The sequence below is a fragment of the Bos grunniens genome, chromosome 6 (assembly GCF_055505025.1).
Source record: "Bos grunniens cultivar Pamir isolate PY7600 chromosome 6, Bosgru_T2T1.0, whole genome shotgun sequence".
Classification (NCBI taxonomy): Eukaryota; Metazoa; Chordata; class Mammalia; order Artiodactyla; family Bovidae; genus Bos; species Bos grunniens.
In genome coordinates, this window is record NC_141170.1 from 1906284 (window position 1) to 1928502 (window position 22219).

Below are 22219 nucleotides of genomic sequence, written 5' to 3' on the forward strand. Positions count from 1 at the left end.
AAACTCTGGGAGATAGTGAAGGACGGGGAAGCTTGGCGTGCTACAGTTCACGGGGTTGCAAAGAATCTGATACGACTTAGTGACTAAACAATTACTGATGAGGCTGAGCACATTTTCACATATTTATTAGCCATTTTGATTTTGTCTCCTGTGAAGTGTCTATTCAACTCTCCTGCCCATTTTCCTGTTTGTCTTTTTCTATTAATCTATAATAATTCTTTATATAGCCTCGATACTGTCAGTAACATGTGTCATGTATATCTTTCCAACTCTATAATTGTTTTTTGGACGGAGCACGGGGTAAGGATTCACTTTCCTGCCTCCCCACAGAGGGCTTCCCCACCTTTCCCTGCGTTGTTTACGTATAGTCTGTCCCTTCCCCACGCATCTGCAAACCCCTCACCATCTATCTGTACACGTGTAGGTCTGTGACTGGCCTCTGTTCTGTTCCGTTTGTCTGTTTCTGTGCCAATACTGGATGGCATCACTGACTTGATGGACGTGAGTCTGAGTGAACTCCAGGAGTTGGTGATGGACAGGGAGGCCTGGCGTGCTGCAATTCATGGGGTCGCAAAGAGTCGGACATGACTGTGCGACCGAACTGAACTGATGCCAATACCAGGCTGTCTTAATTACTGTTGTTTAGTTAGTTCTCTTGGGCTTCCTTGGTGGCTCAGTGGTAAAGAAGCTGTCTGCCAATGTGGGAGATGCAGGTTTGATCCCTGGGTCCAGAATATCCCCTGGAGAAGGAAATGGCGACTCACTCCAGTACTCTTGCCTGGGAAATCCCATGGACAGAGGAGACTAGTGGGCTGGAGTTTATGGGATCACAAGAGTCAGACACAACCCGTCAGCTAAACAACAACAACAATTAGTCCTCATATCTGGTAAAGTAAGTCCATGTTTTTCTTTGAATGTGTCTTGGCTGTTCTGGCTCTTAGTGTTTCCATGTAAGTTTTTTCTTGCATGTTTAAGTTTTAAAATCATCTAGTCAGTTCCATTAATGACAACTCAGTTGGTATTTTGACTGGGAGTTCATTACAGCTATCAATCAACTGGTGGACATTTGAAATCATTGATCTGATTCATGAACGTGGGTCTCTCTCTTCATTTGGGTCTGTCTTTAAGGTTTACTGATGGGATTTTTATAATTTGTCCTTTGTGTTCTCGCTTAGCTTTTGGGAGGTTTGATTCATAGGTGTTTCGTATTCCCTTTATCGTATATGGTTTTAATTCTTTGTTATGTGACGGTGGCGTATAGGACACGCTTTGTCTTAACTGCAGCGATGTGTCCGTTTGTGTTCCATGTAATTAAATCTGTTGTTGTATTGTTCCGTCTGTGCGGGTGTTTTTCTTTTTCTCTTGTTTTTTCTTGCTTTTGGATTGAGCAACCTTTTTTTTTTTTTCTTTTCAAGCATGCCACTTTCCCTCTTCTAGTTTGAAAGTTATATAGTCTATTTCAGTTCTTAACTAAATTTAGAGCAGTCAGTACTTTTACTGTCCTGCTCAACACAAGGAGTACAGGTGACTTTTTTGGTTGTACTCTGTGGCATGCAAGATGTTAGTTCCCTGACCAGGGATCGAACTCATGCCGCCTACGGTGGAAGCTTCGAGTACTAACCACTGGACTGCCAGAGAACTGCCTGCAGGTGGCTTATTTCATTGATCTCATTGTTTGATATTGATATTCATTGTTGTTTGTGTCTAATATTGTATTTTTATTTTTTTAAGCTCCTACATAGAGGCTTCCCTGATACCTCAGTTGGTAAAGAATCCGCCTGCAATGTGGGAGACCTGGGTTCAATTCCTGGGTTGGAAAGATCCCCTGGAGAAGGGAAGGACTGCCCATGCCAGTATTCTGGCCTGGAGAATTTCATGGACTGTATAGTCCATGGGTTTGCAAAGAGTTGGACACGAGTGAGCGATTTTCACTCGAAAGACAGTATCACTCACAAGATACACAATACCTCCCTTATTCTTTTTTTTCTGGAAAAGCAAAGTGTACTTTAATAGCATTTAAACTTTTTATGATGATAAAATGTACGTAAGTTTACCATTTTAACCATTTAAAGCATACAGTTCCATGGCATTCAGTACATTCACATTGTGAATCGTCACCACCATCCATCCACTGAACTCCTTTCATCCTGTAAGACTGAAACTCTCTATGTGTTAAATAGGAACTCCCCTTTCCCCCTCCTCCCTTCCCATTTCCCCTTCCAGTGTTGCCCCTGGCAACACTGTCTGCTTTCTGTCTTAAGAATTTGACTACTCAAGTCCTGCACTTCAGTATTCTGGCCTAGAAAATTCCACGGACTGTATACTCCATGGGGTCGCAGAGTTGGAAGTGACTGACTTTCACTGGCCACTGGCAGGGCCCTCATACAAGTGGAATCATAATTTGTGTTTTTGTGACTGACTTGTTTCACTTAGCATTATGTCTTTTAAGATTCATATTGTAGCCGATGGCAGAATTTCCTTTTTAAGGCTGAATATTATTCCATTGTATGGACAGACCACATTTTGTTTATCAGTCTATCAAAGACACTTAAATTGCTTCCTCCTTTTGTTTATGGTTAATAATGCTGCTATGAACATGCATGTACAAATGTTAGTCTCATATATACCACGAAGTGGAATTGCTATGGCATATGGTAATTCTTTAACTTTTTGAAGAACCACCACACCATTTTCCCCACTGATTGCACCATTTTACATTTCCACCAGCAATGCACAAGCATTCCAATTTCTCCACTCCTTGTCAATACTTACTTTCTTTTTTTAAAATAAAATGGCAATCCTAATGGATGTTAAATGGTATCTCATGGTGGTTTTGATTTGCAATTTTTTAATGCTTAATGATGTTGCGCATCTTTTCATGTGCTTATCTTTGGAGAAATGTCTATTCAAGTCTCTTGCCCATTCCTTAATTGGGTTGTATATTTTTTTGGTGTTAACGTGTAGATAGTGTTTCTTATATGCAGTTTTCTTAAGATTGGGTTCTTCAGAAGCAAAACTTTGAAGAGGAATCTTGTGCAAGTGATTTATTGAGGGAATGTTCTCAGGATAAGCTGAATGGGGGAATTAGCATAGTGCAAAGGGAAAAACAAGGGGAAGAGGTGGTTCAGCTGGAGGGTAGCTTTAACCTGGACCTAAGGGAATCTGGACCCACTTCAGTGTTCTTGCCTGGAGAATCCCAGGGACGGGGATGCCGTCTATGGGGTCTCACAGAGTCGGACACGACTGAAGCGACTTAGCCGCAGCAGCAGCAGCAAGGGAATCTGGAGTATGACTGTTCTACATAGTTGGTTTTGCTTTGAAGGGACCAGCCTTTTGTACCCCAGGTCAGCCAGGTATTGTTCAGGTAGGGAGATAACCTCCTGGGCGAGGCAGCACTCTGGAGAAAGGGGGTCCGTGGCAATTAGCAGCTCACACTCACAGCGCCTGGAGAGTGGACCACTTGGAGCACCCACCCAGAACAGGGATGTGGGCTGGGCACCAATGGCGACTAAGTCCACCCCTTGAAGAGCTCAGATCCACTTAATGTTTCTCACATTCAGTTCAGTCCATTGAGACATGGACTCTTCAGTGTTTTCACTGGTCCATGTACCTGGGAGAACTTCCGGACGATGGATAGAGGGATAAACTGTGTGGCCCCCACTGCTGCAGTTGGCCTCAAAGCCACACTGATACTCCCTTTCCCACCACGCATTCCAGACTGTTCTTCGCAACTCGCCCTCTCCTCTGGGAGTCCGGTCCCTGTGCTTATCAAGCCATGTTGCTGCGCCTCACCTTATAGTTTTCACCTTGGTTTGACCTGGGTCTTTTTCGTATCTTCTGTGTCAGCACTTAACGTGCTCAGTGGTCATCTACTCCCCTCCCTTCAGCAAGCCCCCACTGACATCTCCTGTGGGCCAGGCTCTTTGTTGGGTGAAAGGAAAACAAAGTGAGTGATGCAGAATTCTGAGTCTTGTCTTGAGACAAGTCCACATCCAGGAGATCAGAGGTCTCTGTCTCTTATCCACGGAGAGTGTCCCCGACCCTTCTGCAGGTCAGGCCAAGGAGGACCCTGCTGGGAGGGCAGGCCTGGATTCCACACTATTCCTTCACTGCCCAGCTCTGGGCCTCAACTTTCTATGGGCATAAAGGGAGCTGGCCATATGGCTCCTGCGTCTTCTGAGGACTCCCATAAGACCAACAGGAGGGGCAGTTTGGGGAGGTGCCTCCAGGTCACTGGCAGATGGCCTGGTCTCACCGATGCCCTGGTTCTGCGAAGGTCCCTGGTGCTCTCGCTCATCCAGCATCAGCACGCCAGGCTCCGGGCATCAGGCAGTGGCCGCATCGACAGAGCCTTATCCGGATCCACAGGTCTCGCTGTCTTGGCCCCACCCTGGCTGCCAGCCCAGCCCCAAACTCTGGGCACAGGAGCACAGACTGGGCACAGGGGTAGAGTCCGTCCACTGGAAGAGTGGGCGAGTCGGGCAGGGAGAGGCCTGGGGCCTTAGGCCGAGAAGGGCCTGGGACGGATCCTTTGGATCGAGCTCCTGCGCTTCCTGCAAACCTGCCCTCCAAGAGCCTAAGTGAAGTGAAGTCACTTCAGTCGTGTCCGACTCTGTGCGACCCCATAGACGGCAGCCCAACAGGCTCCCCCGTCCCTGGGATTCTCCAGGCAAGAACACTGGAGTGGGTTGCCATTTCCTTCTCCAATGCGTGAAAGTGAAAAGTGAAAGTGAAGTCGCTCAGTCGTGTCTGACTCTCCGCGACCCCATGGACTGCAGCCCACCAGGCTCCTCCATCCATGGGATTTTCCAGGCAAGAGTACTGGAGTGGGGTGCCATTGCCTTCTCCGTCCAAGAGCCTGACCAACGACAAATGAATGAGGCTTCCAAGAGCCTCACCATCGACAATGAATGAGTGGCCGAGCGGCTTCGGGTGAGCAGGCGCCACAGGCACGCCGGCCCGACCTGTTTCAGCGACGAGGCATGTGGGCCTGCGAGCGACCGTCCCCACGCGCTGGACCCCGCCCGGTCCAGGCTGGGGCTGGGCGGCCTAAGTCCGACTCTGCCAACAGGCGGCAACCCCGCCCGCTCAGGCCCCGCCCCTCGCCACCTCGGCCCCGCCCCGCGGCGCCGCCCGCGCCCAGCCAATAGCAGCATGGGTTGCTGGGAGGTGCGGCAAGGGCTGGGCCTATGGGGTGGCGCGTTGATGGGCTGCGGCGCCGCAGGCCGCACCCAGCTCGGGCGGCTGGGGCTGTGAGGAGGGCTGAGGGGGCGGGAGGCCGGGCGGGCCGGGGCTGCGGGCCGGGGTTCGCGCGGCGGACAGGGGGCGGAGCCGGAGCCGGAGTCGCCGGAGCGGACGGGCGGCTGTCGCACTGGGACCTAGGAGCCTTCGCGCTGCCCGCCATTCGCCTCTGAGGTGAGGCTGGTGCGCAGCGCGGCGGGGGCCTCGGGGCTGCAGGCAGAGCGGCGGGCCTTCGGCTGCGGCACGGAGGGCGGGGGCCGCCTTGGGAGGGGTCCCCGCCTTTCGGCCGTCGGCCTTGAAGGGCGGAGGCGGGGTGGGGGGTGCCTCTATCCTGCAGACCCTTGGCCCCAGGGGCTGGTCTGTGGAGACGGCTGGACAGCTTGTCGGTGGGCTGGGTGATGGGCTTCGGGGGTCCCTGTGGAGAAGGAGGGCGCGGGCTGGACGGTGGCCCGGCCCGTGGCCCCGCGGTGCCAACGGCTCCAGGGTTCGTGCACAGACGCAGGCAGGCGCGGGCATCCGGATCGTGCCAGCTGTCTGCTCTTTTTTTTTTTTTTTAAGAAAACGACAGCTTCTGCCGTGAGAGAGAAGCCGCATCTGCCTGCGGACGGTAATAGGGCTGTCCTGCAACTTGATTAGGGAAGGGACTGTTGCTCCTCCTCGCCCTCTCTTTCTTTTTCGTCTCGGGCAGTGTCAGAGGGTCTCTTGCCTGTTAACCGTTGTATTTTTGCTCGAGTAATTCATGGTCAGGAGATTTCGTAAGCTTTTGCGTTCACTTCATGCATTCTTACCTTAAAATAAGTATTTTTTTGGTTAACCTGAAACTGCCAGCAGTGGTGTGACCACATGATTTTATGCCTAAATGACAGAAAGCAATTTGTCATATCCGCACGGGCCAAAAACATAGCTGAGCGTTGTATGCAATGCTGCTCGTAAATTGTTACAGAAGGATTTTTTTTTTTTTTGCGGGTGAAAAATGTTACTTCTTAATGATAGGAAATAAGCTGTTGAAAGGTCTACTCTGTCGTCTTAAACACATCAGTGAAGGCGCCCAGTGAAGCTGGAGTCGATGAGCGCCATAGAGGGGAGGGCACCCCAGGCAAATATGAATTGTATGAGGGTGGGATTGTACAGCTGGGGTCTTTAGTTAGCGGGCAGGTGCCAGCCCACGTGTAAATTAGTTATTTAAATCCAGAATCTTGGTATTCTGATTGTGGGTTACACTAGAATGGTAAAGTTGTTTTTTAAGGAAGTGAGTGGTTTTGGCAGTCCCAACTGTTTTTCAGAGTTTTGATGTGGTTTACAGCAGGACAAATTACTTGTGTGGTTTCAGTTACAGAGGCTTACCGAAAGACGTGAAGCTAAATTCTACCCAGTCTTCAAAAGGTGGGATAGTTTCCTCTCTAAAATATAATTTATACAGCTAGCCATTTTTTCCTTTAACTCTTTGATGTTGTCTGATATTGGTAAGGTTGTGTTTGGTATTCAGTTGTTATTGATTTTGCTATAAAAGGTGTTTCTTTAGATGATTATTAGTCTTTAGTTAGTTCTTTCAAGTTGTCCTTGTATTGAATCAGTAAATACTGAAGTGCTTTAAAAGATACTTTAAAAAAATTAAAAAAAAATAATCAGGTATCCAACCGGTTTAACATTTTCTTGATTGTCATAATTTTTAACAGTTTGAGAGCTAATATCAAAAAGACATTTTATTATATGAAACTTAGAGATTAAATTGGACTTATTTATTTATTTTTACATGTTTAATTCTTCCCACCACATGTAGAGAGACTAGTATAATAAACCTCTCTACCCTCATCTAGCTTCAGTAGTTACTTCACTCATGGCTAATTTTGCTTTACCTGTATCCTCATACTCAAGATGTCATATGATTTTAGCTGTTAAATATTTCTGTATGAATATTTTCTTGATTTTTAACAGTTTGAATCAGGATCCAAATGCGTACATTGTGACATGTTTTAATCTATAGGCTCCTCCTCCATCTTTTGTTGTCGCTTGTGATTTATTTGTTGCTGAAATTGTCGGTTTGTCCTGTGGAATTACTCCCAGTCTGGATTTTATTCTGTTCTGTAGTTTATCTACATAGTATTTGCTGTAAACATAATGTAATTTAGTTAGAGCTAAAGGCATTATCAGATTCAGGTTTGATTTATTTTTGGCAAGAAGACTTTATAGGTTAGTAACAGATAAGGATTAGTAGTCTTTTAAATTGAAGTATAGATGATTTATAGTGTTTCAGGTATATATATCATGTGTATATCAAATACATATTCTCTTCAGCTTCTTTCCATTATAAGTTATTAGAAGATATTGAATATAGTTCCTTGTGCTATATGGTAGGTACTTTTAAATCTGTTTTTTATATAGTAATGTGTATCTGTTAATCCCAAATCTCCAATTTATTCTGCCCCCTCTTTCCCCTTTGGCAGCTATAAATTTGTTTAGTCTGTGAGTCTGTTTTGTAAATAAGTTCATTTGTATAATTTTTTAGATTTCGCGGAAGTGATATACAATGTCTTTCCTTGTCTTGCTGCACTTAGTATGATAATCTTTAGGTCAATCAGTATTGCTGCAAGTAGTCTTTCTTCATGTTTGGATCCCTTAATGCTCAATGTTTAGAGTCATTCTTTCATTAGGTATTAAAAATGTTGCTATTTTAATTATATAACTTCATCATTTATTAGCTGGAGTATTTCTATAAAGAGCAATTTCCCTTCCTTCATTATTTGGTTACCTTGAATTGTAACTCTATTAGGAAAGGCAGGATAAATGCTAAAGCCTGCTACATTTTATATTAGTTTTCAAAATAATGAGTTGGCATCCTCCGAAAGTAGCCAGTGAGTTGTGTATATGTATTTGTGTCGTTGTGAATTCATGGATTTAAACGTATTTATATGGTTCAGTTCATCGTAGATCCTTATTGAGACTCAAATTGTTCCATCATTGTGTAATAGAAATCTGTTCAAATTGGCTCCTAAATCCTTTAGACACAAGTCTTTGATTGCTCTTTTTTCTGGTATGACAAACCACACCAGGCTCATGTTGTACATTTTTTGTCCCAGCCCTGGAATCATCATTTTTCCAAGCGGCCTTGATTTTTTTTAATGAATAAATAATATTTAGTAATTACAGTCTGTGCCGTCGAGTTGTTTCTTGCTGCTAAGTTGATCATTGTTTGTAGGTCTTTTCAGTGCACACATGGCGGATTACTGACACTTTTAGTTGTAAAGCAAGATGACAGAATTCTGTTTAACCTTTTTAATCTTATATGTGTCTCTTTTCTTCTAAGACAAACGTCTTGACTCTAATTACTCATTGTTTTATCATGCACTGTATTTCAGTATCAGAAGAATAATATGAACACTACCACCAACTAATAAAAGGTGTTTAAGAGGGTTTTTTGTATTCTTATTTGGAATACGTAGTCGGTCAAATTACTGTGTTTTAAAATTGCTTAGAGTAGTAGTTACTGCATGATTTTGCTACCACTGGATGTGTAGTGTTCTTTTGTTTTTTATTTTGTATTCAATGTTTAGGAATTGCTTTTTCTTTTTCTTTTTTTTTTTCAAATTGAAGAAATACCATGTAAGTTACAGGTATACAGTGTAGTGATAAATAATTTTTAAATTATTATTTAATAATTGTTGGAATATTGGTTATACTCCATTTATAGTTATTATAAAATACTGGCTAAGGAATTGCTTTTTGTCTTCTTTTGAGGTTCCATGTATAAGTGGAATCATGTGGTATTTGTCTTTCTGTCTGACCTAATTTCACTTATAGTGTTCTCAGGATTCATGCATGTTATAGAAAGTATCAGAATTTTCTTCTTTTTTAAGGCTGAGTAACATTCCATTGTATGTAAATACCACACTTGTTTATTCATTCATCCCTCTGCAAATATTTGTTTTGCTTCCATAAATCAGCAATTGTGAATACTGCTGCTATGAACATGAATGTACAAATACCTCCTTGAGACCCTACTTTCAGTTCTTTGCGTCTGTACTCAGGAATGGAATTGCTGAATCAGATGGTAATTCTGTTTAAAAAATTTTGAGTAACCATTGTACTGTTTTCCACAATGGCCGTACCATTTTATTGATACATTCCCACCAGTAGAGCAAAAGGACTCCCAATTTTGTCACATCCTTGGGAACATTTGTTTCCTTTTCTTGATAGTGGCCACAGTGGCCGTCCTGATGGGCATGAGGTGGTCGCTTGTAGTTTTGATTTGCGCTTCCCTGATGCCATTAGGCTTTTTTCCCCACTTAACCTGTGGCATCTGCGCCAGACTCTAGTATAGACGTATTTCTCATTCCTTTCAGTTGCATTGTGCTCCTGTATATGGTGTGCCATACTTATTCAGGAAGATATGACTGCTTTTTAATGAATGTTCTTGTCAATTAATGGCTATTTTTTTCACTTATACTGTAACTTGGTGAAATTTTTCTGATGCATTTGAAGTGATCAGAATGGTAAGAAGTACTTCACATAAGTGTGATGTCATACTCTTGAATTCTGTTCTGTTGAGAAGACTTCAGCCTTCTCGCATGTGGTAGTTAGCCAATACTGATGTTATACTTTTACTTTTTTTTTTTTTTGTTTTTTAATAGTTGCTATTTCAGTCCCTCAACTGCAATAATACAGTTTGGAGTTGGCTTCAAAAATGTCATTTCTAACATAAAATCATCTAATTCATATTGACACAATATTAATCCAATATTGTAAATATCATGTTTTAGTAATCTTTTTCTGTTATCTATTCTCTCATGTATTACCTGTCTTCATAATCACTGAACTCTTGAGTATTTAGCCATTAAAGTCTAAAATACTAGACCCGCAGACTTCAGTGTGTGAAAACCAGTGCTTACAGCTGTAGTCATTAATGCTGTCTGGTGACGTCAGTTTTTTCAGTTCTACCTTCAGAATACGTCCTGCATCAGTCCTTCTGTCCCATCACCACTGTTAGCACCTGGGGCCCACTGGCTGTCATTGCTCTCTTGGACTACCACAGCAGCGTGCAGCTGGTCCCCCGAGGTCCGTCCTTTCTACTTTATCTCCACCTGGCAGCCAGAGTGATTTACATACAATGGAAATTAGATCGTGGTCTGCCTGGCTAAAACTGCTCAAAGACCGGTAAAGTATTAACAGTTGCCTTTAGGTAACAATGTGGCTGTGGGATAGAAGTGGGAAGAAGCCTTACATTTTACTGGATTACCTCATAAATAAACTTTTTGAGTTTTGATTCATGTAATTGGATTATGTACTCAGAATAAATTAAGCAATTTTACAAACAAATCAATCCAATGACTTCCCTTTATACTTAGAACAAAATCCAAATTTCTTCTTTTTTTTCTGTCTGTGGCCCTATGGCTTGGGGGAATGATCCTGACCAAGGGTTGAACCCCGGTCCCTGGCAGTGAGAGCACTGAGTCCTAACCACCGAGTCGGAGAGCTCCCCCAGATTTCTTAGGATGATCACCCAGCTCACTTTTTTACGTTCTTCCACTTGCCCATTTTTGCTGCATTTACGTGGCCTTCTAGAACCTGTCTAGCTCTTATTATTATTTTTTTACTGAGCTTGTGAAGGTGGGGTTACAGTCCATATTGAGTGCATACATTGTGGTTAAATGCCTTTGGACTTTCCTTCAATATCTGTCACTCCCTCTGTTTAAATGACTATTCAAAATAGGGATATGCTTTTAAGTGGCAACACAGGTTTTCTAAATCCAGTTTATAAGCTTACATTTTTATCTTTTTAAATACTGTGTGCTAGCCATTGTACTTTTTATGTGTGGGAGCCAAAAAGTTTGTTTAGGTGTTTCCGTAAGATGTTATGGAAAAACCTGTATTTTTTTTTTTTTTTGCTAGCCCAATATTATCTAATTTAATCCTTAAAACAATCCTATTGAGTGGATACTATTTTCATCTCATCAGATGGGAAAACCAAGAAAGTTTAAGTGATTGCCAAGGTCACATAGGAGGTGGTGGAGCTGGGATTCAAACCAAGGATGTCTGACTCTGCAGCAGACAGGCTCTGCAGCACCAGGCTGTGCTGCCTGCCTTGTGCGCACTGCCTCAGTCCTGTCGCTTCAGTCGCTTCGTTATGACTGTGGGCTCCCGTCTTCCCTGTGAGGGCAGAGGCTCTGCCTTGTTTATTCCTGTTCCTGAGGCCAGCACAGTGCCTGGAATAGAGCAGGTCCTTAAGAAATATTTGTTGCATTAGTGATCTTCAGTTAATTTTTTAGAAGCTTAGCTGTGGGAAATAAAGTTCATGGCAAATTATTAAAGGCTCATCTGTTCCCTCAAAGCAGAAGTTGACAGACTTTTTGTAAAGGGCCAGATAATAAATATTTTAGGCTTTGAGTGTTAGTCGCTCAGCCGTGTGCGACTCTCTTTAACCCCATGGACTTGAGCTCCCACCAGGCTCCTCTGTCCAAGAGATTCTCCAGGGAAGAATACTGGAGTGTTCGCCATTCCCTTCTCCAGGGGATCTTCCTGATCCAGGGATGGGACCCAGGTCTCCTGCGCTGCAGGCAGAGTCCTTACCAGCCAAGCCGCCAGGCCTTTCCTTAGGCTTTGAGAGCTATATGGTCTCTGTTGCAGCTAAACTATTCAGCTTTGCTGTTGCGTGAAAGCAGCCATAGGTCATTTGTATGTGATACTGCTGTCCCATAAAACCTTATTTATGGATGCTGACATTTGAATTGATTTTCATGTCCATCGTATATTATTTTTTCTAGCCTTTAAAAATCAAAGCTTGTGGTCCTTATAAAAATAGGCAGTGGGCTGGACTTGGCTTCAGGTGGAGCATCATTTGCTGATTTCTGCCGGGAGTTTAAATTTTTTTGTTAGACCAAGTTAGACATCTGCCTTCTGCCCTTATTTGTTTTGTTTGCCAGTGGACTTTGTTTTGTTGCTTCCTGCTTTGGTCTGCAGTAAGGAACTACGGAGGAGAAGCACTGTCCTGAGATGCCACGTGATATTGGCTGCAGGGCTACCGTTGTGGGCTTTATCCATTATAGTAAATGAAATAAAGACTCCCCATTGTTCAGGAAATCTGCTTTACTTTTCTTTGAGTAGAAGTTTCAGCTTCATTATTCTAGTTCTAACCCACAATGAATGTTTGTCCTTTAGATAATACATTTCAGCTGTGGTTTAATAGTGAGCACTACTTGGAGTTAGAAAGACCTGATTATACCTAGTTGTTTAACTTTCTTCACTAAATAGGTCTTTCATTGCATTTAATTTTTATTTTATTTTGGAGTATAGTTGATTTACAATGTTGCGTTAGTTTCAGGTGTACAGGAAAATGATTGTTGTACATATATCCTTTTTTTTCCAGATTCTTTTCCGATATAGGTTAATGCAGAATATTCAGTAGAGTTCTCTATGTCATACTGTAGGTCCTTGCTGATAATTTCATATATGGTAGTGTGTATATGTTAATCCCAAACTCCAAACTTATCTCCCCCCGTTCCCTTTTGGTAACTGTAAGTTTGTTTTTGAAGTCTGTGAATCTGTTTCTTTTTTGTAAATAAGTTCATTATTATTATCTTCTTAGATTTTGCATATAAGTGATATATGGTATTTGTCTTTCTGTCTTAACCTTACTTAGTATGATCATTTCTAGGTCCCTCCCTGTTGGCTGCAAGTTTTGCTAGGTTAATCTTAAGCTAGCATTGTACCTGGCCCAGAGGAAGAACCCAGGAAATGGCAAAGCTCCTTTTCTACCCTCACCTCCATCACTTTCTCCACCTCACATCCTTGGACACATCACTTCCCTTTTTTGAACTTCAGTTTCCTCATTTGTACAGTGGGTATGGTAATGCCCTCCGTAAGTACGTCAAAGAATTGGTATGATGATTTGGGACTTCCCTGGTGGTCCACAGGTTAAGAGTCCACCTTGCAGTTCAGGGGACATGAGTTCAATTCCTGGTCAGGGAACTAAGATCCCACATGCCGCATAGTAACTAAGCCTGCATGCTCTGGAGGTGCAAGTGGAGAGCCTGTGTACCACAACCCAATGCAGCCAATAAATAAAAATAAATATTAAAAAAAAAAAGAATTGGTATGATGATTAAATTAAAAAGTACTTTGTAAGCTATAGGTGCTGCTTAAGTGTGTTATTATCACGTATTTAGAATATACTTGAGGGCAAAAACGAGAGAGGAATCATTACTAATGGTGCATTAACTCCTCTTAAATGCACCCCCATCTATTACTTATCTCATGCCTTTGGGTGTGAAAGATTGTGCTGAAAAAGCTATGCTGTACATATTGTAGCTCATCTGGACAAATGAGACGTTCAGTTCAGTTGCTCAGTTGTGTCCGACTCTTTGCGACCCCACGAACCGCAGCACGCCAGGCCTCCCTGTCCATCACCAACTCCCGGAGTTCACTCAGACTCACGTCCATCAAGTCAGTGATGCCATTCAGCCATCTCATCCTCTGTCGTCCCCTTCTCCTCCTGCCCCCAATCCCTCCCAGCATCAGAGTCTTTTCCAGTGAGTCAACTCTTCACATGAGATGGCCAAAGTACTGGAGTTTCAGCTTTAGCATCATTCCTTCCAAAGAAATCCCAGGGCTGATCTCCTTCAGAATGGACTGGTTGGATCTCCTTGCAGTCCAGGGGACTCTCAAGAGTCTTCTCCAACACCACAGTTCAAAAACATCAATTCTTCGGCGCTCAGCTTTCTTCACAGTCCAACTCTCACATCCATACACGACCACTGGAAAAACCATAGCCTTGACTAGATGGAACTTTGTTGGCAAACTAATGTCTTTGCTTTGCAATATGCTATCTAGGTTGGTCATAACTTTCCTTCCAAGGAGTAAGCGTCTTTTAATTTCATGGCTACAATCACCATCTATAGTGATTTCGGAGCCCCCAAAAATAAAGTCTGACACTGTTTCCACTGTTTCCCCATCTATTTCCCATGAAGTGATGGGACCAGATGCCATGATCTTAGTTTTCTGAATGTTGAGTTTTAAGCCAACTTTTTCACTCTCCTCTTTGACCTTCATCAAGAGGCTTTGTAGTTCCTCTTCACTTTCTGCCATAAGGGTGGTGTCATCTGCATATCTGAGGTGATTGATATTTCTCCAGGCAGTCTTGATTCCAGCTTGTGCTTCTTCCAGCCCAGCGTTTCTCATGATGTACTCTGCATATAAGTTAAATAAGCGGGTGACAATATACAGCCTTGATGTACTCCTTTTCCTATCTGGAACCAGTCTGTTGTTCCATGTCCAGTTCTAACTGTTGCTTCCTGACCTGCTATAGGTTTCTCAAGAGGCCGGTCAGGTGGTCTGGTATTCCCATCTCTTTCAGAATTTTCCAGTTTATTGTGATCCACACAGTCAAAGGCTTTGGCATAGTCAGTAAAGCAGAAATAGATGTTTTTCTGAAACTCTCTTGCTTTTCCCATGATCCAGCGGATGTTGGCAATTTGATTTTGATTAAAACAGTTTAATTTCAATTATTTCTTTAATTTCTTTCTTTATTTGACCATACCAGTTCTTAGTTGTGGCATGCAGGATCTTTGGTTGTGGCATGTGGGATCTAGTTCCCTGACTAGAAGTTGAACCCGGGCCTCCTGCCTTGGGAGCAAGAAACCTTAGCCACTGGACTACCAGGAGAGTCCCTTGATGTGCTTTTGAATTCAGTGGGTTTTTCTTTTTTTTTTTTTCATGTTTCTTGTGCTTGGGGTTCATTGACCAGCTTTCTTGGATCTCTGGGTTTATAGAACCAAATTTATAGATCCAGATTTATAGATCTGTGGGTTTGTTCATCAAACTTGAGAAAATTTTGGTCATTATCTTTTCATGTATATTTGCTTCTCGATGTTGTCTTTGAGAACTCCAGTTCCATTCATGTTGGACTATTTAAAGTTGACCAACAGCTGAGGAATGCTCTGTTCATTTATTTGGTTGTCTTTTTCCTTTGCCTTTTTTTTTTTTAATTGCTTTGTCTTCAAATTCACTACTCTTGTACAGTGTTTAATCTACCATTAATCTTGTTCAGTGTAAATGTTCATCTTATAGGGTGTAGCTTTCATCTTTAGAATTTCGATTTGTGTCATTTTTATATCTTCCATCTTTCTACTTGAGGTTTTGAATGTATGTAATATAGTTGTACTAACTGTTTTAGTGACCTTGTCCACTAATTTTAACTTGACTTTCAGTTCTCGGTTAGTTTGATTGATTTATATCTCCAATATGGATCTTGTTTTTCTGCTGCTTTGCTTGTTGGGTAATTTTTTATTGGATTGCAGATGTTGTGAATTTTGCATTGTTGGGTTCTGAATCATTATTTCTTCCTATAAACATTCTTAAGCCTTGTTTGCTCTATTTTGTTAGCAGTAGGACTTTAAAATTTTACTATGTTGTAGATGGTGAATGGCAACATTTTCTTTTACATAAACTCCTAGCCTACTGTGGAGAAGGAAATGGCAGCTCACTCCAGTGCTCTTGCCTGGAAAATCCCATGGATGGAGTAGCCTGGCAGGCTACAGTCCATGGGCTCGCAGAGGGTCTGGCACAACTGAGCAACTTCACTTAGCCTCCTTGAGAATGGAAAGTCACTGAAGCAACAGTAACAGCAAAATTTTACCTGCTTTACCTGTGAATCTGATAGAACATTTTGTTTTTATTTTCCCCTATACTTTGGCAAGTTATTTTGGTAAGTAGAGGGCTGTCCTTTTTTGAATTTCCTTTAGTCTGAGGTTTTAAAAGCTGAATCTGAGACTGGGTTAAGTAGCAGATTAAATATGCTGATACCTGCTCAGTTTGTTCAGTGCTTACTAGCTGTCACATGGCTCTTTCAAATATTTAAAATATTTAGGAACTTTGACATAGCATAATATTAAACTTTAACAGAGCTGTTTAATAGTTCATGCTTGTTCTAACCTTCTACGTACAGGAGGCTTGAGTTGGAAGGAGTGAAGGGAAGCAGGTTTTATTTCATTTGTCTTTTGAGCTTTATTCCAAAAGTACCTTTTTAAACAATTGTTGTGCCTAATGTATAACATTGTTTTTGATATCTGTTAGCTTAAAAGTGTTGAGCATAATTTGATATGATTTTATATTAATTTAAAATATACATAAGAAAAAAATAGCATTTTTCCTACATGGGAAAAAAATAGCATTTTTAAATGCAGTAGGAGTGGAGTCTGGAGGACACTTAAATTTTAAGTGAACAGTATCTTGAAAACCTACTCTGCCAGGATAAAGTGACAACAGTAATCTTTAAAATGTTATTTTGCAAGGATATTTTCCATCCTGTAGCGTTCTTTAACTTGGATCCCGTTTCTTCACGCATAGTTATTGAGCACCTGTTTTGTGCTGGGGACTGCTATAGGCACGATGAACAGAGCAAGGGGGTAAGATGCATGTCCCTGTCTTGGGAGCCTCGGTTCTAGAGTGAGAGATGAAGTAATAAAGGTCGACTGTCGGTAGTAATAACTGCTGTGAAGAGCACAGAAGCAGAACAGGGGACGGAGGATGATGGCAGCAGGGTCTGTTGTAGATGGGAGAGTGAGGGAGGCTTCTCTGAGGAGGTGGCATTTGGTTAGAGATGGAATCTGTGTGCATCTGGGGGAGAGCGTTTGGGCAGTGGAGACCCATCTTACTGTCCACGGTTTCTGGTTGCCGGTTGGTGGGGGCAGGTAATGTAGGCTAGACATCTGGGAAAAGAGAGCCCTTATGGGCTGTGAACTAGATGAGGGAGCAGGGCAGGTGCTGTTGCCAGTGCCCCGTATACATGCCTAGTGCCTGGCACTGCGTAGTGCAGATATGAAGTAAATTTTTTTTGGTGGAGCCCATCTAATCATGACAAAATTAGTAGTGGTAGTATCATTATTAAATAATTATTAAGTTATAGCCATAGCCACAGGTAATTTTTATTGTGCACTCTGTGGGGAGGATTATTGTACCATTTTGCAGACGAGGAAGCCATGAGGCAAGTTAAGAAACTTGCCCAAGAGCACACAGATGGAGTAGTGGTCTGTACCTACCTCCTTTAAAAAATAAATTGTTAAAATTGTTATACATAACTATACTGATTTTGTTTCTCTTTAATACATCTTGGCAAATGCTCAATAGCAGCACACAAATCTATATCATTCTTTTTAATAGGCTCAGGTTTTTTCTTTTACTTATATAATTTATGTAATCACTGCTGTATTGATAGGTATTTATTTCCAGATTTTTACTGTTATAAGCTTTCTAAGGTTAGTATTCCGTGTCTTTGGGCACTGTGAAGTATATGTGTAGATATCGACTCGGAAATGAAACTGCTCGGCCCAAGGATGGTTTGCATGTTGTTCAGTCGCCCAGTCGTGTCTGACTCTTTGCCACCCCATGAGCTATAGCATGTGAGTCCTCTGTCCCTCACCATCTCCAAAGTTTGCCCAAGTTCATGTGCATTGCACTGATGATGCCATTCAGCCATCTCATTCTCTGATGCCCTCTTCTCCTGTTCTCAATCTTTCCCAGCATTAGGGACTTTTGCAGTGAGTCAGCTGTTCTCATCAGATGACCAAAATACTGGAGCTTCATCTTCAGCATTAGTCCTTCTAAGGAGTATTCAGGGTTGATTTCCCTTAGGATTCACTGGTTTGATCTCTTTGCTGTCCAAAAGACTCCCTTTAATTTGCATAGCTGTCTCCAAATTACCCTCCTAAGGAGCTGTACCAGTTTGTACACCCACCAACTGCTTGTATTCCCCACATAAGAAAGTGTGTATGTGTAACATCATGGTACCTGTCTTACAATTATTATGAGGTTTAAGCTGGATTTAGAAAAGGCAGAGGAACCAGAGATCAAATTGCCAACATCTGCTGGGTCATAGAAAAAGCAAGATTATTCCAGAAAAACATCTGCTTTATTGATTACACCAAAGCCTTTGACTGTGTAGATCACAACAAACTGTGAAAAGTTCTTAAAGAGACGGAAATACCAGACCACCTGACCTGCCTCCTGAGAAATCTGTATGCAGGTCAAGAAGCAACAGTTAGAAGAGGAGATGGAACAACCGACTGGTTCCAAATTGGGAAAGGAGTATGTCAAGGCTGTATATTGTCACTCTGCTTATTTAACTTATATGCAGAGTACATCATTCAAAATGCTGGGCTGGGTGAAGCACAAGTTGGAATCAAGATTGCGGGGATGGACAAGGAGACAACCCGGGGCCTCAGGCTGCTGAGCAGGGTACAGACAAAGCTGTGCCTTCGGGTTCAGGCAAGAAGCTTCCTGAAGTGGACATTGATTGATTCCAACAATTGTTTATATTAAAACAGACTATTATAAAGCTAAAAAAAAAAAAAGATTGCAGGGAGAAATATCAACAACCTCAGATACACAGGTGACACCACCCTTATGGCAGAAAGTGAAGAGGAACTAAAGAGCCTCTTGACGAAAGTGAAAGAGGAGACTGAAAAAGTTGGCTTAAAGCTCAACATTCAGAAAACTAAGATCATGGCATCCGATCCCATCACTTCATGGCAAGTAGATGGAGAAACAGTGGAAACAGTGAATGACTTTATTTTTCTGGACTCCAAAATCACTGCAGATTGTGATTGCAGCCATGAAATTAGAAGACACTTACTCCTTGGAAGGAAAGTCATGACTAGCCTAGACAGCATGTTGAAAAGCAGAGACGAACAAAGGTCTGTCTAGTCAGGGCTCTGGTTTTTCCAGTGGTCATGCATGGATGTGAGAGTTGGACTATAAAGAAAGCTGAATGCCGAAGAATTGATGCTTTTGAACTGTGGTGTTGGAGAAGACTCTTGAGAGTCCCTTGGACTGCAAGGATATCCAAGAAGTCCATCCTAAAGGAGATCAGTCCTGGGGTTTCTTTGGAAGGACTGATGCTGAAGCTGAAACTCCACCTGATGTGAAGAGCTGACTCATTTGAAAAGACCCTGATGCTGGGAAAGGTTGAGGGCAAGAGGAGAAGGGGACAACAGAGGATGAGATGGTTGAATGGCATCAGTGACTCAATGGACATGGGTTTGGGTGGACTCCAGGAGTTGGTGATGGACAGGGAGTCCTGGCGTGCTGCCGTTCACGGGGTGCAAAGAGTCGGACACGCTGAGCGACTGAACTGAACTTATGGCAGAAAGTGAAGAGAAACTAAAGAATCTCTTGATGAAAGTGAAAGAGGAGAGTGAAAAAGCTGGCTTAAAACTCAACATTCAGAAAACTAAGATCATGGCATCCTGTCCCATCACTCTATGACAAATAGATGGAGAAACAATGGAAACAGTGAGAGACTTTTTTGCACTCCAAAATTACTGCCGATGGTAACTGCAGCCATGAAATTAAAAGATGCTTGCTCCTTGGAAGAAAAGCTAGGACCAGCCTAGACAGCATATTGAAAAGCAGAGACATTACTTTGCCGACAAAGGTCTGTCTAGTCAAAGTGATGGTTTTTCCAGTATTCATGTGTGGATGTGAGAGTTGGACCATAAAGAAGGCTGAGCGCCGAATAATTGATGCTTTCGAACTGTGGTGCTGGAGAAGACTCTTGAGAGTCCCTTGTACTGCAAGGAGCTCTAGCCAATCAATCCTGAAGGAAATCACTCCTGAAGGACTGATGCTGAAGCTGAAACTTCAATACTTTGGCCACCTGATGTGGCCAAAGTCAGTGAGAACTGACTCACTGGAAAAGTCCCTGAGGCTGGGAAAGATTGAAGGCGGGAGGAGAAGGGGTCGCAAGAGGATGAGATGGTTGGATGGCATCACTGTGTCGATGGACATGAGTTTGAGGAAACTCCAGGAGCTGGTGAGGGACAGGGAGGCCTGGCGTGCTGCAGTCCATGGGGTCGCAAAGAGCTGGACATGACTGAGTGACTAAACTGAACTGATGAGGTTTAAATGAATTAAATGCTACCTAGGAAGTGGCTGTTATATATTACTAATATAATTATTAACCATATTTCTGAACCTTATTACCAAAAATATTATAAGCCTAGAAATTATTTCAGGAGGTTGGAAAAGGGGTTTATAAAATTAACCATAGAAATATGTGCCCCCAAATGCTGTCCCCTTTTCAGCTCTGCACCGAGGCCTTGGGAGCTCTGGGGGCCTGTGGGCCTCAGGCTGAGGTTGGGATCAGTCCCACAGGCACATGCAGATAATAGCCGGGGTGCCCTCAGGGGCCAGGGGCAGTAGATGCTGGCTCCCTGTGTGTCTCTGCAGCTGGCAACTTTCTGTGTATCCATAGGAGGAGGAGGCTGTCCTCTGGGAGGGCCCTTTAGAATATCCTGCCTCTGACACTTGTTCTCCCCTTCTCTTAATTTGGTAAGGCTTAATTTAAATTTGCCTTATGGTTTGGCTCATTGGGAATGATTCAGGGAGCGCCTCACCTGAGAAGCAGGTTTTCTCATCTGCATGCTGTTGCTTGACGTTCCTTGTAGAGGAGACCAGCAGTGTGGTGCTAAGGAGGGAGCAGCTCTTCAGTCAGGAGGTGTGAGTTTACTGCAGGGTCCCTGAGGGTTACCCAGCACTGCGTGATGAACTCACGTAACTGCGCCTAGCCTCAGATTTTTCTGTCACATGTTGTGAAAACTCTTTGAAAATGCAAATGCTGAATGAAAAAGCATTTACACAAAAATTGGTACATGAGTGTTCATAGAAGTATTATTATTAATAGCTGAAATGTGGAAACAAACCTAATAATAGAGAATGAAATACTGATGCGTGCTAAGTATGGCTGAACTTAGAAATGTTGCGCTAAATGAAAGAAGCCAGGGAAGGGGTGGTGGGGGAGGGGAGGAACAGGAATGGGGAGGGACTGCCAGTGTGTGTGGGGCTTCTTCAGTGATGAAAATGTCATAAAATTAGATTGTGGTGACGGTTGTATGTGTCTGAATATACTAAAACCCACTGCACTGCACACTTTAAGTTGGTAAATTGTGTGATATGTGAATACACACCAGTGAAGCTGTAAAAACGTGAATGCTGCATTAGGCATTTTTATTCTCACTGAAGTAACTAAATTGTCAGCTGTTAGGACAGTGCTGGGTGTTAGGGGTATGGCATCTGGATGTATTTTGCCACTTAAACTTTAGAGTTGATGAAATTGATCAAGTTGATGAAATTCTCTGAACTCGTTTTTTTCTCCTGTTGAAATAGAAACAGTGATCACAGCAGTCTTGTCCACCTGGAGTTGCTGTGGGGCCGCAGTGGGGCTTTTGAGCACGTGTGGCGTGTCGGCTGCTGTCAAAGTGCATGTCCTCTCCTTCCTCTCCCAGGGCACAGACCAGGGAGAAGCAGGTGTTAGGAGGGGAGGCAGAGACAGGCAGCAAAGAGCCCCGCTTACTAGCTACTCCCAGCTGTTTCTTTTTTAAGTAAATTTCTGTGTAGAGATAACTTTGTTTCAGCTGTAAGCTTTTGCAGCTTAGCACGAACTTTGTGGTGTGGTTAACCGTCCTTTCCAAGATTTAAGAATATTTCAGTTAAGAGGCCAGCCTTGTTATTATTGCACAGGTGATAGGTTGTTATTGCACAGACCTTCAGTCAAGAAGGGAGGGTAGAAATGGTGCTGAGTCTCATGGAATGAACTCCCTTTAGGACTGAGTGTCTGCTTCCATAGGAGAGATGTGAAGATAGTTGCCCCTTGTTGGGGAGCTGGGTGACCCCGTCATCCACATGCTAAGTTTATTCTGAGAGTTGTCCCCGGGAACTGAAACACTCCATACTTTGACAGCATCACCACCAGGAATGTCCCTGACCTAGAATGTCTGGAATACTGAATGTGCTCCGCTTTCTGCCCAGGGTGTTTGATTATTTTGGAAAATAGGGAATTTCTTCAGGGAAACATTTCCGGCTTTTTGTCAGACAGTAATAGTATGAATTTTGTTTGTCTCTAGTTTGTAATGATAGTAGTCACATTTAGGAGACTTATTAATTCATGGAACTTTTAGAAAGGCCTTCAGTGTGCCAGGCATTGCACTGGGTG

At 42.9% G+C, this 22219-nt stretch overlaps 1 protein-coding gene across 28 annotated transcripts in view; it reads left to right on the plus strand.

The window, feature by feature from the left end:
• The first annotated feature begins 5327 nt into the window (after nucleotides 1-5327).
• ADD1 (adducin 1) overlaps nucleotides 5328-22219 on the plus strand; it is a 91242-nt gene continuing 74350 nt past the window's right edge. For 12 of the 28 annotated variants that reach the window (XM_086404585.1, XM_086404564.1, XM_086404590.1 and 9 more), the window contains exon 1: nucleotides 5328-5415. The gene's annotated coding sequence lies outside the window, so the exon portion shown is untranslated. Of the gene's footprint in view, nucleotides 5849-6279; nucleotides 6351-6571; nucleotides 6625-22219 lie in introns of those variants that run through there. The other 16 variants (XM_086404565.1, XM_086404577.1, XM_086404591.1 and 13 more) reach the window with 5 other exon arrangements.